Source organism: Parus major, chromosome 4 (genome assembly GCF_001522545.3).
Source record: "Parus major isolate Abel chromosome 4, Parus_major1.1, whole genome shotgun sequence".
Taxonomy (NCBI): Eukaryota; Metazoa; Chordata; class Aves; order Passeriformes; family Paridae; genus Parus; species Parus major.
In genome coordinates this window covers 1,304,600-1,325,572 of record NC_031771.1, presented here as the reverse complement: position 1 = coordinate 1,325,572, position 20,973 = coordinate 1,304,600, and positions in this window count along the sequence as shown.

Sequence of the window (20,973 nt, the reverse complement as noted above, 5' to 3'; positions counted from 1 at the left end):
TCATTAGCTGTCCTGTAAATCACAGGGATGCTCTGGCATCTCCCGTATTGTGTGCCCATTAGCTGGGTTGTGTTTCCATGTAGCTGTGAAAAAGGAGTGGTATGCACTGGGATGGGGATGGATTTGAGTCTTCAGTTGAGGTCCCTTGTAACAATTTCCAAGTAGAAGTTGTTTCCCAGTTGGCTGCGTCAGCCTTGATGGAGTTCCCTGGCTATGTTGAGTTCTGTGAGAGTAAATCAGCTGTCAGGAACCACTTTCCCAGCGGATGTGAGAATGCTGCTCAGGGTGATGTGGTCATTTTATTGATACACGGTGTGAAAGTTCAGTCACTTGTCCTGGGGGAATCTCTGAGGGGCACCCCATTCTTAAAAAGAAGAGCTTCAAAATCTCAATGCAAAGGTTACCTTCTCCTTTTTGTCAAAATAAGCAAGTCATGTCAAGGAATCTATGTTCTTTGCATGTCTTGGTAAGAGCTCAGTAGTGCTGGTAAAAGGTTTTGGCTCCTCTATTCCAGGAGCAAGTTAAATAATGAGCTGGAGAACCTGCCTTGTGCAGCTGCAGAGGTGCCCTGTCCCCAGGCGTTGTGGAGCCCTGCCAGGGCCCGTCCGTGCTGCAGCGTGATGGATATGTATGGGGTGATGAATGGCGTGTGTCTGGGCACCCATTAGAGCTCAGGCGCTGTAGGAAGATTAATTGGGTCGGGTTGTGCCGGCATCTTTCAGGGCTCAACATACTGGACATTTATCTATCCATCTTCCACTTCAGTTGCAGCACTGTGTGCTCAAGTCCAGAAACCTATGGGTGAGTTAGAGCTGAGTGCAGATAGAGGGGGGCTGTGGCTGTCTGCCGCAGCTCCTGCTGCCTGGGCATTGTGAGCTCAGCGCAGGCGGAAAAGGAATCTGCGGGAGCGTTGGTCTTGGATAGAAACTCGGCTGCTACATTCCTGGCAATTGTTAGTCTTTTTCCTTAAGTCTCTCTACTCCCTGATCTCTCACCAGGTGGCAGCCTCCAGCATGCCACATTGGGAGCCTGGGGACCTGGGAATCTGAGCCTGGACTGTAAATCAGACAAGGAGGGGGAAAAAAAATCCAAAACCTAAGCCAGTGTCTGCTTCTGGAGTTTTTAAATGTTTGGGTTTTTTAAAGTTTACCAGAAGCTGCCACCAGGTGAGCGAACAACTTGTTATTTTTTTTATTATTATTATTACTTTTTTTAATTAAAAAAAATTTTTTTGAAATGCCATTGGGAACAGTTTTACCGTCCTGTGATTGTAGAAGCCGATGCATACAGCATGGGTGTACATGGCCTGCATCTCTTGAGTCTCCACTGAGTGGAGACACAGACAGCTCTGCTCATTCCTTCTGCAAGAAGTCTGTGAGTGGAATTATGGGTATGGGTTGGGATAGGATGGTTGTGGTGTCCTAGAGACAGTGAAAAATGGGAGAATGAAAGGAAACAGTGTCCAACAGCAATTCTTCTGATATATAAAGTCAGGACAGAGAGAAGAGGATGAGGGTAGGGCACAGGGAGCACACTGCCTGGATAATAGCAGGTGAGGAAGCTAATTCAGTCACCAACCCGTGAGTACTTCCAGGGGAATGGAGAGATGAAGAAAGTAACAGTGCATTGTATTCTACATGCCTCATAGGCTTAGCTCTAGATAATGGATAAGCTGCCAAAAAGCGTGCATGGACAGTTGTGTTTGCCCACATATCAGCTCTGATTACTTGGCTGATGTGGGATTGCTTAGAGCCTCAGCAACAGAAGTCAAGTAAAAGGCAGGAATCCTAAATCCACATCTCACCTATTTTGCTGGATGTATGGGAGGTAGGGCTCTAGGGTTTAGTTGTAGGGCTTTAGGAAATTGTATTATGAAGTAAAAGTCCATGTAGGCCTAAAGAAAATACCTGGTTCAGTTCCAAGTGAGGCAGCCTGAGAGAGATGTGCTTGAGAGAGAAGTAATGGAAGCATAGGAGATGGTAGTAACCATTTTGGAAGAACTGGAGCTCCTAGCCTGACTGTGAAAGGTGTAGGGCTCGAGGCTCACGTGACAGCACCATCTAGAGTGCTCTCCACCTGTGCTCTGGGTCCAGTGGATGTATTCACCTGTCTGTCTGTACTCACAGGTACGAGGTTTGCCTTCCTAGCTTGGCCTACAAGAATCATGTGGCCACACATAGGGAAAAATTTGTTCTTGGAGTGAGAGTTTAGAGCTGCTGAGCACTTTGGAAAATGAACTACTTACATAGTTTCCTCTTTAGGAAAAGACTGTTGGGAAAGGTCTCTTGTGCATAATGGAGTTCATGTGTTGGTCCATAATCCAGAGTAGGGCAGGGCAAGATGGAAAGTTAGTGTCAGAAGTTTACAAATAATGCTGTGGCTTCTGTATCTGGATTTTTCTAGCCAAGCTTGCACTCCCAGCCAAAAGCATTCAATATTAACATCTCTCCTGAACTTATGGGTTTAGCAAAGCTCTGGAATTTCCTTTTTTTTTCAGTGTTTTTTTTTTTTTTTTTTTTTGCCTGCCTGCCTGTCAGGCAGTCTGGACTCTTGGAGTGAATTCCCGTGCCTGTGTGTGCAGAGCTGCTAAGAGATGGCTGCCTGCACCGATGTGATGTCCCTGTCCCCTGCTCCTATTACATGCGTTTGCAGTTTAGTAATTGCATGTGGATGGCAGAGTCGGTGCCAATCCCTGCGTATCCAAAGTCGTTTGGTGAAGGAGTCCATTATGCTTGTGGCTCGCAATGATAAATTCCCTGTGATGGTGGCAGCTCACAGCAGCCTCCTCTCATAATGGCATTCTGCTCCTGTTGGCAGCCTTCCCTGGGCAGGAGACACTGCCCTGAAATAGCACAAATGATGAGAACAACAATGGCTGCACAACTCTGGGAGACCAAAACATGGAGCAATCAGTAATTCCTTTCCTGGGGTTTCTGTGTTTAAGGAAACTTGCAGATGAGATGTCAGCCAGGCATCTGGATATTCCCAAGGGAAAAAGCCACGGTGGACTAACCCAAGGTACCCATTCCTTAGCATGAGGGGCTGAATACAGTTCTCAAAAGTAGATCAAAGGGTCCTACGTGCCCTACTGCTCTAACTTAACAGAAGAACCCTTTGGCACTTGTTTTTAATATGTAAAGGATGGAGCAGGGGTCAGATAGAAGTCTGTGAGGGGGGCACAGGTGACACATTTGAAATAAGCAGCTTCCAAATTATGTACTCTGTCCAAATGCTTTTGGTTTTGGTGTATTGACCTTGGGAATAGTACACCAGCCCTTTGACAGATTTGTGTCCCATTGATCCTAATCTAATTAAAGCAGCACTTGATGCTCAGCATGGGCCAAAGTGCAGTGGGGACAATTGTACGTCAGTAATTTAAGGATTTAGTTATTAGGCTGTAAAATTATAAGAAAGCTGCCTTTATTGGAAACAGTTCAGTGCAATGGGTAAAACACTGTTGGATGAAGATCCTGGTATACCAGTGCTGTTGTCAGAGACATTTGATATGTTCTGCAAGGGATTTATACATGAGAAAGAGTTTCCCAGAGGGTGACTGGAGGAGGGGTTTATGCATGGACCAAAACAGTTGATGGAGGACTTCTCTTTGTTCCTCTACTTTTTCAATAAGTCAGCCCACTTATCCTACATTCAAAGGTATAAATCCACTTGGATTTGGACAAGCAGGTTTTTGTTTGCAGACGTGGACTTAGAGCTCTGTGAGGCAAAAGAAAATTCAGCTTTAATAATCAGGAAATAGTTAATACTGCTGAACTCATTAGATACCAATCACTTGTAGGGTGTTAGGCTGTCTCTTTCTTAATTGTTAATGTTAATTGTCTGCTTATCTACTTGTATGGGATGAGTGGTGGGGGGCTTTTCCACAGACCCAGCCCCCAGCTGTGAAGGGCTGGAAAAGGACAGTCCCTCCTGCCTAGATGGGTTGGCGTGAGGAAAATGAGTTGACGGTCTGTGCCAGCATTGAAAGAAGTAGCTTGAGTCAGTGAAGGTAGCAGCGAGTTCCTGTGCTGAGTGTTTCTGTGCAGGCCCCTTACCTAGGCCCTGAGTGAGGCACAAGAGAGCTGCAAAATTAAACCCATTGTCAGCTGCTTGGGGTGTTTTTAAAGACTGTTCTGCACACAGATGCTTGCAAAGCGGGCACACTCTTTTGCTAACCAGTTTATTACCAGTGTGGGTGTTTCTTTTACTGGGTTATTCCAAGTCCCTCGCTTCTGTCATTTGCCCTTGACTGCGGTATAACCGTAAAACATTTACTGTGAGGCCATGAAGAATCCATATGTCCGTGTGATCTGTCAGGCCACCAAGACGCCAGGGCTTGTGGGGTAGCATAAGGATATCTGAAGGTGACACATGCTGTCATTTGATGAACAGAGATGCAGAAGGGGATTCTGGCAGCCACTACCTTGGCCTTGACAACTTGTGATGGTGACCAGGTGGGGTGTGTTATCTTAATAGTCTGGAGCTCTTGTGAATTATTTGCTGATAGATGTAAACAGCTGTTATTCTTGGTAATGGAAAGCAATTAGAAACATCTGTACTCTTGGCGATGAGTAATGCCTCCCATCTTCACTGCTCCCAAGTGCCAATTGGAAATAACTACATCATCAGGATGGGCTGGCAACCCTCACTGCATTATGGCCTGGTTCGTACTGAGCTGTGAAGAACAAGAGGTGAAGCACAGTGGAATGAGCCTGTATCTGAGCTTGCTTGGGTTTGTTTCCCCCTTCAGGATGAGCAGAGGTGGGCCAGATGCTCCATAGCTCCCTGTCAGCCTGCAGGTAACTCAGTGTTCAGGAGCTTTGGGCTGGTACGACTTCTGGAGCTGGAAGTCTGTGATGGCACTTTGTGCCCAGATACCATCTTAGATGGAACTGCAGCTATCCCTGAGGCCTCAGCCAGGCACGTATGTCCATCTCAGGGTTTGCCAACAGCTGGAATGAGGTCTCACTTTGGAGACTCTTGAGTAGAGGAAAGACGAGGAGAAGACCAGGAGCTCGGCATCTAGCAGCTCTGGTAAGGCTCCTCAGATATGCTTGGGAGGCCCTGGTGACAAAAGTAACCTAGTGACAGTGAAGCAGAAAGGCTGCTTTTGGCCCTGAGTACCCTCTGAGGCGTGTTGTTGAAGAGCACATGGGCTGGAGTCGTCCAGGTTGTCTTTATTCCTCCTTGTAAATTACAGAAAACTCATTGTGGCTTCCTGTGCTTTCTAAATCACAGAATGACACCCTCGATGTCCTCAGTTGGGACTACGTGATTTGTATTTAACGAAACAAAAAAATGGGATCATTTAATATAAAAGCTTTAGCTATTGTGGTTTTTAGTGTTTGATTTTTATTCAGTTTTCCAGTAGCTCTGGAAAAGATAAAAAACCAAAAAGGCTCCAGGATCTTGATGTACCACAGCATCTGCTTTAATCCTGTGAGAGCAAGATCTTCAGGTAGAAAGGGTCTTTAGCAATACTTCTGAAGTATTTGTGAGAAAAAGGGGCTGACAGAGCTCGATGGGTTGGTAGTGTTTGGTATGTGATAGATTTCTTGCTACTTTTAGTTAACTGTTTGTTATTTAAAAAAAAAAATAAAGAAGGGTAGATCAGACAGCACTTCTGTATTTGTTAACCGCATAGGTGTCTTTTTCTTCCTCACATTTCTTCTTGGTTTGTTTCAGAGTGTTAACTCGCTTTCTGTCATTGTTTTCATTGTGCAGGAGTGCATCATTTAATATCTTTCATGTGGTTTTAAAACAAAGAAATGTTGAATTTCCTGGTTGTAGCATCTCTGTAGCATCCTGGTTAATAAACTGTAGGCTGCATCCCATCAGAACAGGATCGATCTGTTTAGTTTCTGAATTGTAGTTTATAACTGGAGAGAAGTACTAGATGGGTAAAAGTCTCTGAAACAGACAGTAGAGGTGTACAGCAGGTTTCTTGCCCTGTTAGTTTATTCTCATAGGCTGTGTGGGTTAATTCCCCCACCAAATAACAAAAAAGTGAGGAAGTAATAAATGCATGAGACAGAAAATGTGAACTGCAATTCTGTACAGAGGCATTTCATGCTTTCTTGGCTTCATGAAAAGGCTGAGGTGCCAGAACAATAATTAATATTTTGAAAGAAGACAAAATAGATAAATTATGCAAGGTCAGGGCATTTGTTGGCTTTGCAAGAGGGAGCATGTACTGAAGCATGTGGTAGATGCAGAAGCAGTAGCTGGGCTTTTCTGCTCCCTTGGTGTGGGGTGGATGGCTGCAGGGACGCAGGTATGGATGGTCTTGGAACAGGCTGTTACCTTGATGCTGATAGCGAGGCCTGACCTGCTCAGGGGGACAGTTGGGAAGGACTCAGAAGTTTTGGAAAGGCCATGCTTGGAAATGAGTACTGAAGAGGTTTATACAGGCAGTCTAAATTCTAGTTAGAACGTTGAGTGATTGTTGTCCTCCTGCCCTCCTGGATTCTGTGAAATTAGAACAAGTAACTTGTGTGTGCTGCATCTCCACGCGCTGCAGAGAGAAGTTCCCTGGTGATGCTTTGCAGTGCTAAGCTGCCCACATGGGGATGTTGCAGTTCATGGTGAATCAAGTGCAAGCTGATTTCTCATTTTCAGATTATCTGCAAGGAAGAGGTAAACCTTCGTGTTTCCTTGTCCTTTGGTGCATTGGTGTTAGGTGGGTGCAGAGTTCCTACCCGTGCCATGCTCCCAGGTTTTCCTTGAGGTTTCAGTGGGAGCTAGCAAAAGGTCTTCCTTCCTTTTGTGTGATGTAATGAGAAGCAGGGAGTGGAGGGAGGAGGTGGAGCTGGCCTTTTGGGTAGGGATCTCAGAACAACACCTGTGAGTGTCCTTTGATTGCTCTGTGGAGTGCCACTGGCCATGGTATCCCTGCAAAATGGGATGTGCACTAATGGAGAGAACAGGTGGGTGCTGGATAAGGCAAAGAGGACTTGAATGCCACCCCTGACTCTGACCTTGGTTGGCGAAGTTGGGAAGCTGATGGGCAGTGTTGGGGAAAGAGCACAAATTGTATGGAGCATTGTCCCAAGGACCGGGGTTTGATCAGTACGACCGTGGTTGTATGCCAAGGACAGCTGCTGGAGGAAGGATTAGGATGGGCTCTGATTGTGAGGGTTTACTTTACAGATGTCATAAAAAGGCCTTCTTGAAACCTGTTCATTCTTCCAGTGCCGCTTTTCCAGATGGGAATTACAGAGCAAGATTCAGTGAAATCTGCTTCTGTGTTATTTAACAGAAAAGAATTACAGTAACCTTTACTAATCCTTTCATTTCAGGTTTGATTTACCTGCTATACTTTGATCAGAAATTTGTGTAGTTTTATAGGATTAGGTATTTTCATGTCCAGTTGTGGAATGAGTGTAGTGTATAAAAAAAATTATGATTATTGTATTTTGAAAGCTGGGATTAACCTGTGGTTCTTGATTAAAAAGATACTGTACAGGGTGGGGGAAATCGTTGCCTAGCTTGTGTCCCTTCTTGCTTGGAAGAAAGCAAAACTGAAGGTGTTTTCCAGGAGGTATGCTAGCAGAGTAGAGAAATTTGGAATTGGGGAAGATGGAATTGTTCTTAGCCACCTAAACACTTGAGAGGTTCCTTGTGAACAAACAGAATGGTTGATAACAGCTAGGCCTTTGCTTGCTGTGTCTGCTGCTAGGAGATGGCAGTGCTCAGTCTGTGTGTGCTCTTGTGGTTTGTAGCTCTGCTGAGGTGGCATCGGCCTCCTCCGAGTCAGGGACTTCAATATCCAATGGAAAGCCCCTCATTAAGGCTGAGCTGATTGACATTCAGCAAGTCTCAGCAAAAAGCTAGGTTTGTGCAAGCTGCTTTATTCTGCCTTGGTGTAAAATGTCAGGGGAGGTGTTCTTAAAGCAGCCCTTAGACACAGGTGGATGAATGGTGCCCTGAGAGACAGCTTTACCTGCCACTGAATGTGGGATACAAGGGTGCCTGCCTCCCACAGCCAGGTGGCTGAAGGGATGCCTAGAAATTGTGCATACAAGGAATACTTCCATATGTGTGTTTAATATACAAATGCATTTTAAAAGCCTAAGTGTTTATATTGTACATAGCATTGTCTTCAACCTAGTAGAGAAGTGTTGGGACTGCTGTGTATATTTTACATAGAAATAAAGAATAAATCCGTATAATGGTGCTCTGTTTCAGTTGAAATCCACCTGAAAGTCTTCTCTGGTTCTGCTGCTTGTTCCCTCCTTGAGAAGGGGGAAAGCAAATAGTACAGGTCTGCTTTGCATAAGACTGTTGTAGGAGTTTTGGTGACATGATAGTATGGTGGATATCCATGGCTCTGTGAGGGCTGGATTTGTTCTCAGTCACCCTTCTTAGCATTTATGAGGGAGAAGATTTTTGTAGGTTTGTAAACGAACAAAGGGCAGTTCAAGATCAAGGCACTGCCTAGTACAGCAGGAAGGAAAGCTGCTTTGACTGGTGGGAAGCTTGCTGAGAAGAGGGCTCTGGTGGGTAGGTTTCCCTTGAGGAACAGCTTTGTGCTTTTTCTCCCCTTAAAGCTGTTGTCTGGGTAGTGCTGCCAACCACAGAAAATGTGGCCCTGTTGTGGATGCAGGAATCAAGGGGCTAACAAGGGATTGCTTTTCTCCATGCCGGGGTATGAAAGATGTCCCATGAAATCCTTGAGGAGAAAAGTGAGCATTGAGGGCAGACTGGAGTTGTGTGCTACCAAACAATACAGCCCTGGCTGAGCTGGAGCATAGCGTGCAAAATCAGAGCCGAAGTTCCAAATGGCAATTATCAGGCGGCTTGGTTAACTATCTCTTCCCTAGGAAATCACTCTCAGGATTATATGGTCTCAGGAAAGATTAGCAAGGCTGAGGAATCTTCAGGTTGATAACTAGGAAGATTAGATAGAAGCAGTGGGAAAGCTACTTAGTACTGAAGTCTTTGCCCTGAGAGCCAAAAGAAAAGCTTTTAACTAAGCGCATTTGGAAGGGGCAAGCCTGAAATTGCAAGAAAAGATGGCATAAGGAGGCAAGATGACAGCTGGAACTCAAAGGAGCTTTTAGTTGCTTCTCCTTGCCGTTGATGGCAACTGAACAGGAACTGGTACCAGGAACAGGCAGTGCACCATAACCCTGACTGTGCTCCTGTAGCTGAGACTATGCACAGACGAAGCCTTCATGGCACAAGGTGCTCTAGGGCTTAGGGGAAGGGAAGGACCAAGCCTGGAAACTGTGTGTCCTGAATCATATAACAACCCAGATCTCTGATGCAGCAAGAGAAATGTTTCCATTCTCTGTTGACAATGGCAGTCTGCTTGCGAGGGTGTTCTGGGCAGTGAGTCCTGGTAAAGCATGTGAAAAGCATCATTTAACTTAAATTAGTTTTTTAGTTGGATTGATTGCCACAAACAGTGCACAGGTAAGAACAAGAAATAGTTTGTGGTGAGTGAGAGCTGGTTTGGTGTTCTAACATTTCCGGGAAGTTAGTGTATTAAATGGTTTTGTTAGAGCCATGGACTTTTCCATCATCCATCGACGACAAGCTGTGGGGAGGCATCCATTCGTCTGCAGTGTGATCTGTGCAAATGGAAGGCATGTTGTTTCTCCCTGAGAACTCTATCTTTCTGGAGAGTTACGTGAGGTCAAGACCAGCTTCCCAGCTGGGCTGCAAGAGTTGAGGTGATCTGGAGCCAGGACCCCGTGTACTATCTGTCCCCAGGGCACACTCCCTGCTCTGTGCCAGCGCTCGCTTTGCTGCCTTGCTGAGGGATGTGCTTGGATCCCTGGGGCTCTGGGATTTCACTAAGGATGGAGCTCAGGGCAGGGTCATAGCTGCTAAGTGGTGTCATGGTCCTAAGGAGAAGTGCAGGCAGAGGAGCCAGGAAATACTTTTGTGTTCCTGTATCTTTTCTTAGTATGAATTTAAAAATGGGTGGAAACAACAGGAACACTGGGAGGCTGTAAAATACTGTGGAGAACTGATAGAAAATGTATCTTTTCTCACAGCTAAGGAGTTCTCATGTCCACCAAATGAGACCAGTGGTCATTTTGAAAGGAATTCTGTTTCTCCCCTGGATCTCCACTGCTTGCTTTGTAGTTTATAGATGCTTTTTTAACTTGATAATTTAACATCACTGGTGATCCATGGATACCTGGATATAGCAGTGTGATAAAATTAATGTCTTGGAAGTGTCATATGTTCTGTATACTTGTGCTGTCAGGAAGTAATGCAGCAGAAACATGAGAATATTACGCTGAATGATGTGGCAATCCTCTGACTTCTTGCTGGTGATAAGCAGCCCAAATATTCCAGGGAAAAATTAGAACAGAAAAAAAAAAATTCCACAATGGGCAGTTGCAAAGTGACAGAGGCAGAATGGTAAAACCAAGTGTGAGCACATTTGATATGTGATGATGGGTGGCTATTTTCAAAGATAAAGTCTTGCTTATGGCACCCGAGATGGAAAAATTTATGATTTTCCTATATGATATGCTGTTATAAGAACAAACATTATTATAAGACATATATACAAACATATATGAGCAAGCAAAATTAGAAGAACATTGGATACAATGAGTTTGAAGGACAAACAGCAAAAATACAAAAAATTATTTTCATCTTGAATTTGTGTGGCAGCTTTTCAGCTTTGCTGAGTGTAATCATCTCTATCATTTTCTGAAATGATTGTGTGTGTCATTAAAGAAAAAAACCCAAATCCCAGTCCCTTAATAGGGCACCTGTGCTCACGTTTTTGTCTGGAGCCAGGTTTCAGTCTGACAGCACAGTTCTCTGTTCTTTGTGTCTGTACTTTTACAGAGACGGGCTCCTTGTCCTGCTGTCCCAGAAACCCTGGCTGAGTTCTTAGATCTGCTGTAGTCTCTGCCTGAGATTTGGCACAGGAGCGATGCCATTACTGGTTCCAGTGCTCATTACTTACCGCTGTAATTGTTCTGTCTTTCATCTATTCCGTGTTCCTTAAAGTCTTATATGGGTTGGACTAATCCAAATGAGTTGGTATTATCTGCATAGGTCATCACCTCATTTCTCAGCTTCTTCTCTAAATCATGACTAATGACTGTAAATAACTCTGCTCTTAGTGTCTTGGGGCACCTCCTTGTTAATCTTGAGCCATTATATTAATTGACCGTTTGATCCTCATCTCAGCCCTGCCCCTCCCTTCATCCCTCTGACTGACTCACAGCCAGAATGGTCTGTCTGCCCACAACTGCCTGATTTTTTTCGGAGGGCTTGATGAGGCACTTGGAGGCTCTTTGGGAGCCCTGAGTAAGATGGCATCACACACACACCTTGATCTCCTGCTTTGATGCAATTACATTATCTGGCATGATTTTCCACACTCTTCCCAGGCTCACTGGTGATTCATTGCACCACTGTGGTGGCTGCTGCTGCTGCTCCTTTTGGTGTCTTGTTGGCTCTCCAGAGGAGAGGATTGAGGTGGGGAAAGAGCTTGGAGAGATGTATGTGGCAGGGGAGGAGGAGGAACAGGGGAAGGCAAACAAACCTTTTGGATTACTTGGTCACACAGTATTTCTGCCATCATGTCACTTGGTCATCTCAGAAACAAAAGGGGAAGTGGGAATTGGTTAAGGCATTCCTGGAATAAAATAAATAAACTTGCTCTAAAAGACTACGTGTGAGTGAGTCAGACTCATCTGTTACTCACCATTTTGCTATTGAGCAAGGTTGTAAAAACTAGCTTTTCCCATTCTGTGTTTCACAGTTGCTGCATATTGGGGAGTGGAAGGAGAAGTTTGGTGTTTGTTTTTTCTGTGTCTCAGTACCAATAGGCCATGTTTTAAAGTCTTAAGATTGCAGGATATCTGCATAAGGAAATATAAATCTTTTTGGCATTTCAATTTTCCCCCGGAGATGTTGTTTTGGTGCTCAGGTGCTGGGGAATTCTGGGAGCTCCTTTGGTTATTGCTGCCTTTGTGAAAGCAGCTGTTCCATCGGTGCTGTGAGTGTGGTACTTAGCAGAAAGCTAGAGGAGTGCAGGCAATAGCTACTGCAATCCAGTGCTTGTGTCTTGTGTAAACTGCGTGTTAGTGATGGAACAAATCCATTCCAGGGAAGTCAGTCACGGCCGATGGCTCTGCAGCTCGCCACTGTTAGGGAAGTAGCTGCTCCGTGTGTGTGCAAACCCTGTGCAATGGAGCTGCTGAGGAGATCAGTGCTCTGTTCTTGGATCCATGATTGGCTTTTCACAGTCCCATCTCACTTGTATTTCCCTCTCTTGTTCCTGAAGAAAGAGGTGATGGAAGCAGGAGAAATAACTGAACTCTGCAGAGGAAAAAGCAGAGTTGCCAAATGATTTCTAGTGGATTGAGGCAGAGGCTACATGCTGTGGTGGGGAGCTGGATGATCCATTTCACTGGTGTCGTAGCTGTGTTAAGTGAGCGCTCGGAGAAGCCGTAGGTGGGAGTCCCTGTATCTCCAAGGCCAGGAATTCGATGTGTTTCTTAATAGGTGAGAGGTTTGTAGGTGTATTGTGGATGGACCGTGCTGGATGAAATGTTACACCGAGTCTCTTCTGCTCTCGGATCATTGCTGAGATTTTTTTCGTGCGGAAATGATAGATATGAAGATGGAAGACAGATGGATAGACAGAAAGACAGGATCAGATAGTAGATGAGTTACAGTTGTAGCCTAATGCATGTGCTGTCTTAATGCTGCAATATTAGCACAGCATCAGAGTCCCTCTACATCTGCCCCCCTTCCTCCAACTGTACCGATTTATATGAAAATTAAGATTACAAATTAAAACCAGGCTATCCTGGAGTTTTCCAGTTCATCAGCCATCCAATAAAAATGATGTTGAGCTTGTGTGCATAATTCCCAGAAGATTACTTTGTCCTTACAGCTAAGCTCTGTCCCTGATATAAAAGATCTCTATCCAGTTTTATTGAAATAAAGAACTAACATTATAATCCCAATATTGAGGTATAATCTTCATTATCTCCTGACCCTCTTGAGATTTTTTTTTCTCCCACCCCCATTCTATCCTGATTCAGATTTATTTCATTTATAATCCCTATGTGTTTACCTTTATTCAGATAGGATTATAAACCAAATAAATAAAAACCCTTCCCCCAGCATGCCCTAACATACAGCAAATACCCTTTATTTGAGCTCTCATTCCGTGATGTGTTGGGCTGTGAGCCGTGGTGCACTGGGTGCAGTTCCTGCTGACTCTGTGCCTGGGTTCCCCACAGCAGCACTGCCCGCGCACCCCTGGACCTGCTGCTCGGGACAGGGGCTGATGCTCCTCCGTGCTGGCAGGCGTGGCGGGGATGCGGTAAATGTCCATGGAGGTGCAGGCAGGTGGGCTGGCCTGTGCTGGAATGCTGCTCCTGCTGAGTGCTCCTCCTCCTCGCTGTACTTCCAAGTACTTGGTGGTACTTGAGCTTGCTTCTGTGCTGAATGCGCGGCTGAGGCCAGGAGTTAGAATGAGCTGACAGGCATTTGGTGACTTGGCCAAAACCTCTGTTGAGCTGATAAATCAGAGTGGCTTTTCTTTCCGGGGACATTTTGTGGCTGCAGGCTGTGTGCTGGGCTGGCACCTGCCTTAGTGCTTAGGAAATGGGGGTCACAGTGTTGCTCACATCGGGGCTTTTTTGGGTGCAGAGCAGTGTGTCTGTGCTGTAGGAGCAGCTGAGTTCTAAAGGTGAAATCTATACCTGCCTCCTTTGAAGTCACACAGCAGGTCTGGTGGTGGGTAATCTCATGGTCAAGTGTCTTTGGCTATGTCAGAGGGCTAATACAAAGCCTACCTTTGCCAAAAAGGGAAGGACGGCTTTTGGAGACTGTGTTCCATAGTGGTGAGATAGTGCCAAGGAAACCTCTTTGCTTTGTCTAATGACTGGTATATTTACCTACATGGAGGAGAGAGGATCTCCAAAACATGAAGTGGGAAAAGTGGTGGTTTTTTGGGGTGTGAGCATTTACAGCATTGCAGCAGGTTGGAGATCCCAGAGGTGTCTCGGTGGCATTGCTTTAGGAATGTGAGGAACAGTCTGCTGGATAAGAGCTGTGGACATCAACAGTACCAGTGGGGTCTGGTATGAGAAAAGGAGGTGCAGCTCCTGTTTAGGCAGGTGGCTCTTCCGGTGGCCACAGTGTCTCCCCGAGTTATTCAGTCTGTATGAAATGAGGTTGGAAATACTAGGTTTCAGTGAGAAGGAGTTGGAGATTTTGAGGGGAAGATGGCCGTGCAGTAGGGCATACATGATATTAGAGGGGAGAATTTCACTTTCTACAGAGAAATATCTTGTTGCATTGCTAAAATAACTGTGAGTCTTGTCCTGGAGTAAAGTATGTTCTTAAGTAGAAATCACCCAGGTAAGCTGAGGTTATTACTTCTGCGTCTCCATCTGCTAAGCTGATAACACAGAGACATATTGATGAGGGCTCAAGGAAAACATGAAATATTTCATCAGTAAGATTATACCACACAGAGACAGATGTTGGGAAGCTGTAACATTTAAAAATAAAGAGATCAACACATGCTTGCAGAAGGGATGGAAAGATTATTGTGGTTTGTTGTTTTGGGGTTTTGGGTCTTTTTTTCTACTGCGTGGGCTGAGTGGGAGGAGGGAAGGTGCTGAGAGAGGAAGAGGCTGTGTCAGAACGTAAAGAAGGAGTTACTGCTTGAGGGCAGGCTGAGGAGGTGGATGCTGCTGCCTTGGGATAAGCAGCTTGTGTGAGAGTAAGGGAAGAAAGTGAGCTTAGCCAGGTTTATAACCTGTCTTGTTACATGGGCCAGCCATGCTGCTACTCATGGCAAACTGTGTTTCAGTCATTAGCTGTAAGGCTTTATTTCTGAACTAGTAAGACCTAGGAGACAGGTAGTGCCTGACATAGGGATGTCAGTGAACAGGAGGCCCACGGTCTGCTACAGGTAGCATGTGTGTTGATTGTGTAATATTTGCATGTCGGTAGCGATCAGCTGAGTCTGCTCCCTTGCCTGTTGATGCTGTGGTGTGTGACAGGCACTGCCAGCGTTCTCCTTCAGAAAAGTTCTGTGGACCATGGTGTTGTGCTGTTCTGCAGCAGCTATCCCAAGCTTTGCTGTCTTCCTGACCCTCCCGTGGCCCTCAGCTGTTACTAGTCATACCTTGAGCAAGCCGTGTGTTACCCATGAGTGTTGTTTAACAGCTGGAAGCATTTCCAGTGGGCTGGGGCCATCCAGCTGTATCTGGCCCTTAGAGGTGTTGCTGCAGTCCCCGGTAGGTTGGATGTGGGGGGCTCTGTGTGTAGTAAAATGGAAGTTTTCAGCAGAAGTGTTTCAAAGGAATTGGCTATCAGTGAGCTTGGGTCTGTAGTGTCAGGGGAGGAAGAAAAGTGGCTTTGCCCTTCTGTGAGGGTGTGAGAGCCTGTCAGTGGCTCCTGTCTTTAGCAAAATGGGCAGTACCTTGCAGGTTTGGTGCCAGAGGAGTGTCCTACTGGCACAGCTTTGTGGCTCTGCAGGTCACAGTGGTGGGTCAGGCACTGCACTGATCCACAACTCGTGTGGAATTCTGCAAGGGTATGGCTTTGCTTAGGGCCCTGCTGGGCAGTGACCAACTGCATCTTCCTTGCTTCACCCCTTGTGCTCTAGTGCTGGGGAGCTGTTGACCCCAAGCCCCCACTGACAGGGTTTCCTGTGGATGTCTGACAGTTGTACAGAGTTCCTGGGGTCAGGAAACAGCACTTTAGCTTCTCGGGTGAGACTGTCAACACAGCAGTTGTCAGGTAAGGGATGTGCCTTTCTCTTGTCAGAGAGGGTTCTGTGAGGAGTAGATGAGGAGTCTCTAATGGTGAGGTCGTTCTCTTGGAGGTGAGGAGAACACTCCTGCTGCTTTCAGGGATTGTCCTGATGATCCCCAGGTTTGCTGAATGCTGGGAGAGTTTTCCGTACCTCTTGCCAAAGTACAATGTTTGAGTGCCTTGCCACCAGGGAGAGTTCCTTCGTAACTTTCTCACTTTGATCCTGTGATGGATGGCAGTGCCAGGGATATCCTTAATGCTGTACAACCTCTGAGGTTCCCTAAAGGTGATATACATCATGTGTAAATGTTGCCATCTGCAGAATGCTGCTTTATGAAGAACTTCCAACTCTGCCTTAAGTGGGAGGCTGGAGTGACAAAGTGATGGTGTCACTTTGCAACTGGCCCTTGAAAGATGGTCCATTCCCTTCGGGAACCATCTGTGTAGCCCTGTGTGCCTGATGGAATGTTTATTGTGTTTGGCTGAAATAAAGAAAATCATCTTTCTGTTTCTTGTGCTGTGATTTTCAGGGAGTTTAAAAGCTTTCTGAAAGATTGTTCCCTTTTGGCCCAAGGACAGTTAAGTTTAGAGCTGGAGCACAGGCTGAAGGTTTAGCTTTGGTGGAAGTTTGGTGAAACCCAGGTGTCACAAAGAGCAGCAGATTCAGATTTCCTTCCTCCTCCGTATGGGAACCAGCCTTCTGTTTGCCTGTGATTAATCAATTACATAGCAGGTGGGGATAGCAAATTACCTACTTAGCTACGAGCAGGAGTGGCTTTAAAGGGATGGAAACATCTGAAATAATGTTTGAAAAAAGAACTTGAGAAGTTGTGTGAAGTCAGTGGCCAGCTGTTGATAGGAGGGGTGTCTGAGCAGCAGCTGGCCACGGATTATCACCTTATTGGTGATCGTGTGACTGCCCTGTCACTCTTGGCCAGTTCTTCAATCCCCTTTGTGTCAGCCTTCTTCTCTGAAGCTCTTGGAGAGGCTGCAAGGAGAGCAGAGATGTATGTGTTCTGACCTGGGCTTAGTAAGGTAATGTTTGCCCACAGGTGCCCAGGTACTGGTTGGGTTCTGGTATTTTCTGTCATTGGTGTGACCATGTACCTGGAATGTGCTGAGAAAACAGCAGGAGGGTACCTCCACTTGGAATTGCTGCTGCTCTTGTGTGGCCAGCCCACAGCACTCTGGCTCTCTTTACAGTGGTGTTTTGTATCAAGTAACTTAAATGCTATTACTTGTTTTAGTGTTGAGCAGAAAAGTGCTGAAATGCAGCCCTACTGCTTTCTATCAAGTTCCCTTAGGTTGTTTTGTTGTGGTGGTGGTTTTTGGTGCGGGGGGATTGCAGTGTTTTTGGTTTGTGTTTTTTGCTTTGGTTGGGAGAGGGGTTTTTTTTGTTTTTTTTCTTTCTTCCTCAGTATCTGTTTTTGTTGATATTTCACATAAAGACAGGGAAAAACTGTGCAAGGCACTGAAAAGATGATGGCAACAGGGAGAGATGAGGAAAGAGGGCAGCAGTACCCATCTCAAGAGATGAGGCTGGAAAAAGCAGCTTGGTTAGCTGTATGTGATGGCATCTGTCCGGGAGTATGGCAGGGTGATGAGCTGTTGGAGCTGAGAGATGGAATGGGCACACAGGGAAATGAGTGCAAACTGCTCATGGTTAGAAGAATTCCCTGGAAAACAAAGATGGGCTCTGCTGTTCAGAGGTGGCCAGGCTTGGGCAAGGTTCATTGGTGTTAGAACATTGCACTGACCCGCCTGTGCAGGAACACATGGGGGCTCTGACACTGCTCACTCAGGGAAGCTGTGTGCAACAGTGAGATGGTTCCTCAGCTGGGAATACCAAACAGTGCATTCTGCACGTGGCATTGCACACTAGGCTTGTCTTCTTTCCTTCTCGCCTTCCTCCTTCCACCTGGGGTTTTTCTCTCTGGGTGATTGTCTTCAGAGCTCAGAACCACTGGCTGTGTGATGCCCGTGCGTCCCTGTTCCAGCTGATGCCTGCCTGTGCCTAAGTGCTTCTGATGGCTCTTCTAGTGTGGGTGAGGAGGCACCTTGATCTGCTGAGTCTCAGTTTTTCCAGCTGCAGTATGGGAAAATTGATACCCTAATTTCTCATTTTATGTGAATGGACAGCAGGACAGCTGCTTGATGCTGGTAACAGCAATGGGAATGGAAATTGCTGGGATCTGTACATGTTTGTGAGTCCTTGGCTTCTTGACTAAAATAGCTTCAAGCAATCTCCAAGAAATTTATTTTGCTTGGTCTAACATCACTAGAAAAATCTAACCATAGGACTTGGGGCTTTTAGGACAGTCTGTAGTAAATAGTAATGAACCGACTGCTCGTTTAAAACCCTAGCATTTCATTAAACATTGTTGTGGCGGTAGTTCTTGCAGATCTGCCGTTAAGGAACATGGGTTTGGCTTCTTCAAGCCTCAGAGCTGACATTGGTTTAATTGGGAGGAAGTAGACAAGACAGTCAAGTATCAGGGTTTAAGATGCAGGCATCTGGCTAAATGTCCATAGTGCAGGAACTCGTTATGTAAAAAAGTAGCTACGTGTAGGGGTAGGTGAGGTATCTATCCCATGTGGAAAGGCAGCTCACAAACAGCATTGTGCCACCTGCAAACCAGGAAAAAGTGATGCCTACTTGGAATATTTGCCTTCCAGACCTGTTTGGTGGCTGGCATCTCACTCGGGTGTGTGTGCTGTCTGAGCTGCAGCCTCAGCAGCACAAAGGGAATGGCAATGCACAACACCCGGCAGTGGGAACAGAGGTGACGTGCTGGTCGAGACTGTCCTGCCTCATCTGGCTCATGTGGCAGAACTGCCAGTTCTCATGAAGGGAGCTACTGTGCACTCTACGGAGATGTTTGCTGGAATTGTTGACTGTAATGAGAGGATGTGCTCAAGAAGTTTCTGCACGCAGAAGGCCTTTGGCTGTTCAGATGGGCCCAGGTCAGGAGAGATGTCTGGAGAGGAATATTGCAGGGAAGCATCCAGAGAATTTGTCTGAGCAGTTCTCTGCAAGATGTGTTTGTCTACAAAGTCTGTCAAGTCTTCTTATTGAGGTTCCTTGGAGAAGATAAATCAGCTGCCTTCTTTGTTGACAAGAGCACAAGTTGAGGAAAGATTTGTCAGTGAGCAGGGCAGCAGTGCCCACCCTCATGGCCAAGGACACGGATGGAGCTCCAGGACCTGGACAGAAGCCTGAAGGGATCCAGTCTTGAGCCTGACTTAGCAGGTGGGAGGCTGAGGTGCACAGCCTGGCCCATAGCAGCAGTCTTTGTAGCTGTGTGAAAATGGAAACATCCGGAAGAGGGCTGGCTTGGAGCACTTCATTACTATCAGTGCCGTAGTAATGTTCACACTTTGTCATTGCTCACTTTTATGGGGGGGCTGGCTTCAAATGCAGTATATTATGCAATGGTTTTGTCATGTATCAGTGATGATATTAACAGTCTAATGCTAAACAGGTTCTGAGGAAATGAGGAGGAAAAAAAAATGACTTACTATATTTACCCTGAAACAAGATTCAATCTGCCACTGTATTTAATGCTATATTTTTCATTATCTCACAAGCATATGTTGGAACTGCTACAGATGATGAAGTTAGCTGCTGGGCAGAGCTATCATCAATGCTTTCCATCTTTATTTTAATAAGAGGAACGAGCAAATTGTTTGTGACCTTTGTCAAGGGCTTCCTGGAAGACAAGAAACCTAACTGCAACAGAATCGCTAGCCTGGAGCCCTGCTGAATATTCAACGCTTGGGCCCTGCCTGAAATGTGCTGTAACAAAGCCATTGTGTCTGATGGAGCCACGTCTGCCACAAAGGAACTGGGAGCTAACAGCAAAAGTTAAACCTTTCCTTTCTTCCCCTCACACTTCTGGAACAATGTGGCAATATGCTGTTTTGTTCAACCGACTTGCAGGGTAGGAAGCTGAAGATGGTATCTCCCTGACAGCTGGCTCATCATGCATATGCTGCTGTGGAGAGAAAAAACAAAGTGGGCTTTTGGTTTTTTAGGAAGTAAAAAGCTGACATGTGTGCTGTTGGTATGTGTTGCATGAGGGGCATGTCCCCTATGGCCAGCAGCACTGAGGAATAGGGAGATGCTGTTTTGAGATAACTCACACAAAGAGAACCTTGTGTGACTCAATTGAGAATGCTGAGGCAGGGGCGGTTACAAAATGCATTCCTGGCGTGGAAGGGGTTCCAGCAGAATCCCCTCACCCATGCCAGCATACCAGGACACCAAATGCCATCACCAGCCCTCCACAAGGCACCATCCTGAGGCATTACTCCAGTCTGCAGGCAAACTGGGGTGGGGGTGGCCAGTCCTGGGGCTGGCATCGCCTCTCAGCAGCAGTGGCTTTGACATTTTCACTTGTGCAGTTCTTAACAGTCTGTGGAGATGGAGATTGTACCAGATGCTGTCTGTTGATGCAGGTGTAGGCTTTGCAGGTGACCTCAGATAAAACACTTCACTGTGGGTGCTTGCTTATGCTTCCAGGCAGCATTTCATATCTTGGGAGAAAGACAAGTGCAGTAGAAGTGATGATACACCCCATCTGTTATCTCCACATCTGGTGTCTCCCATAACATGGTGCAAGAAGGTGATCTGGGCACCAGGTTTGTAGTGGGGGGATTTTATCTTGACATCAGCTGTTTACAGTTCTCTGAAATCTCAGTACATGACTCTGATGCATTGACACTAGTATTTTGCTTACTGTGGTATCCTCAAAACTTGGAGGGCAATCCCTTGTGATCATCTGAGGAAGTTCAGTTATCGATGCAGATTCATCAAGCTTTTGTGGAGCCCACAACACTGCAGCTTGCAGACATCATTCCAGAACTGGTATTTGGTTGTCCTTCTATGGGTGTAAGGGCTACATTACATTCTACATTAGACAAGGAACCTGCCCTTAGCTGTCCTTGCAAAATGAACGAGCAGTGATGTGGAATGGCAAAGATCCAATGGCACCTTTGGCACCTTCTTTCTAAAGACTTCAGACCATTCGTTGCACCTTTGACTTGGTGATGCCATTTATCAGGATTATTTTCACATTGGAGCCTTCTGAAAACCCGGTGTACAGTGATTCCTGGCATTAATGCTTCTGTGCAAAACCATCTGGTGGAAGCTTGGAGTGCTCAACAAAAGGTGTAAACCTGGATTAGTGTGGATACGGTGCTGTATTGCCT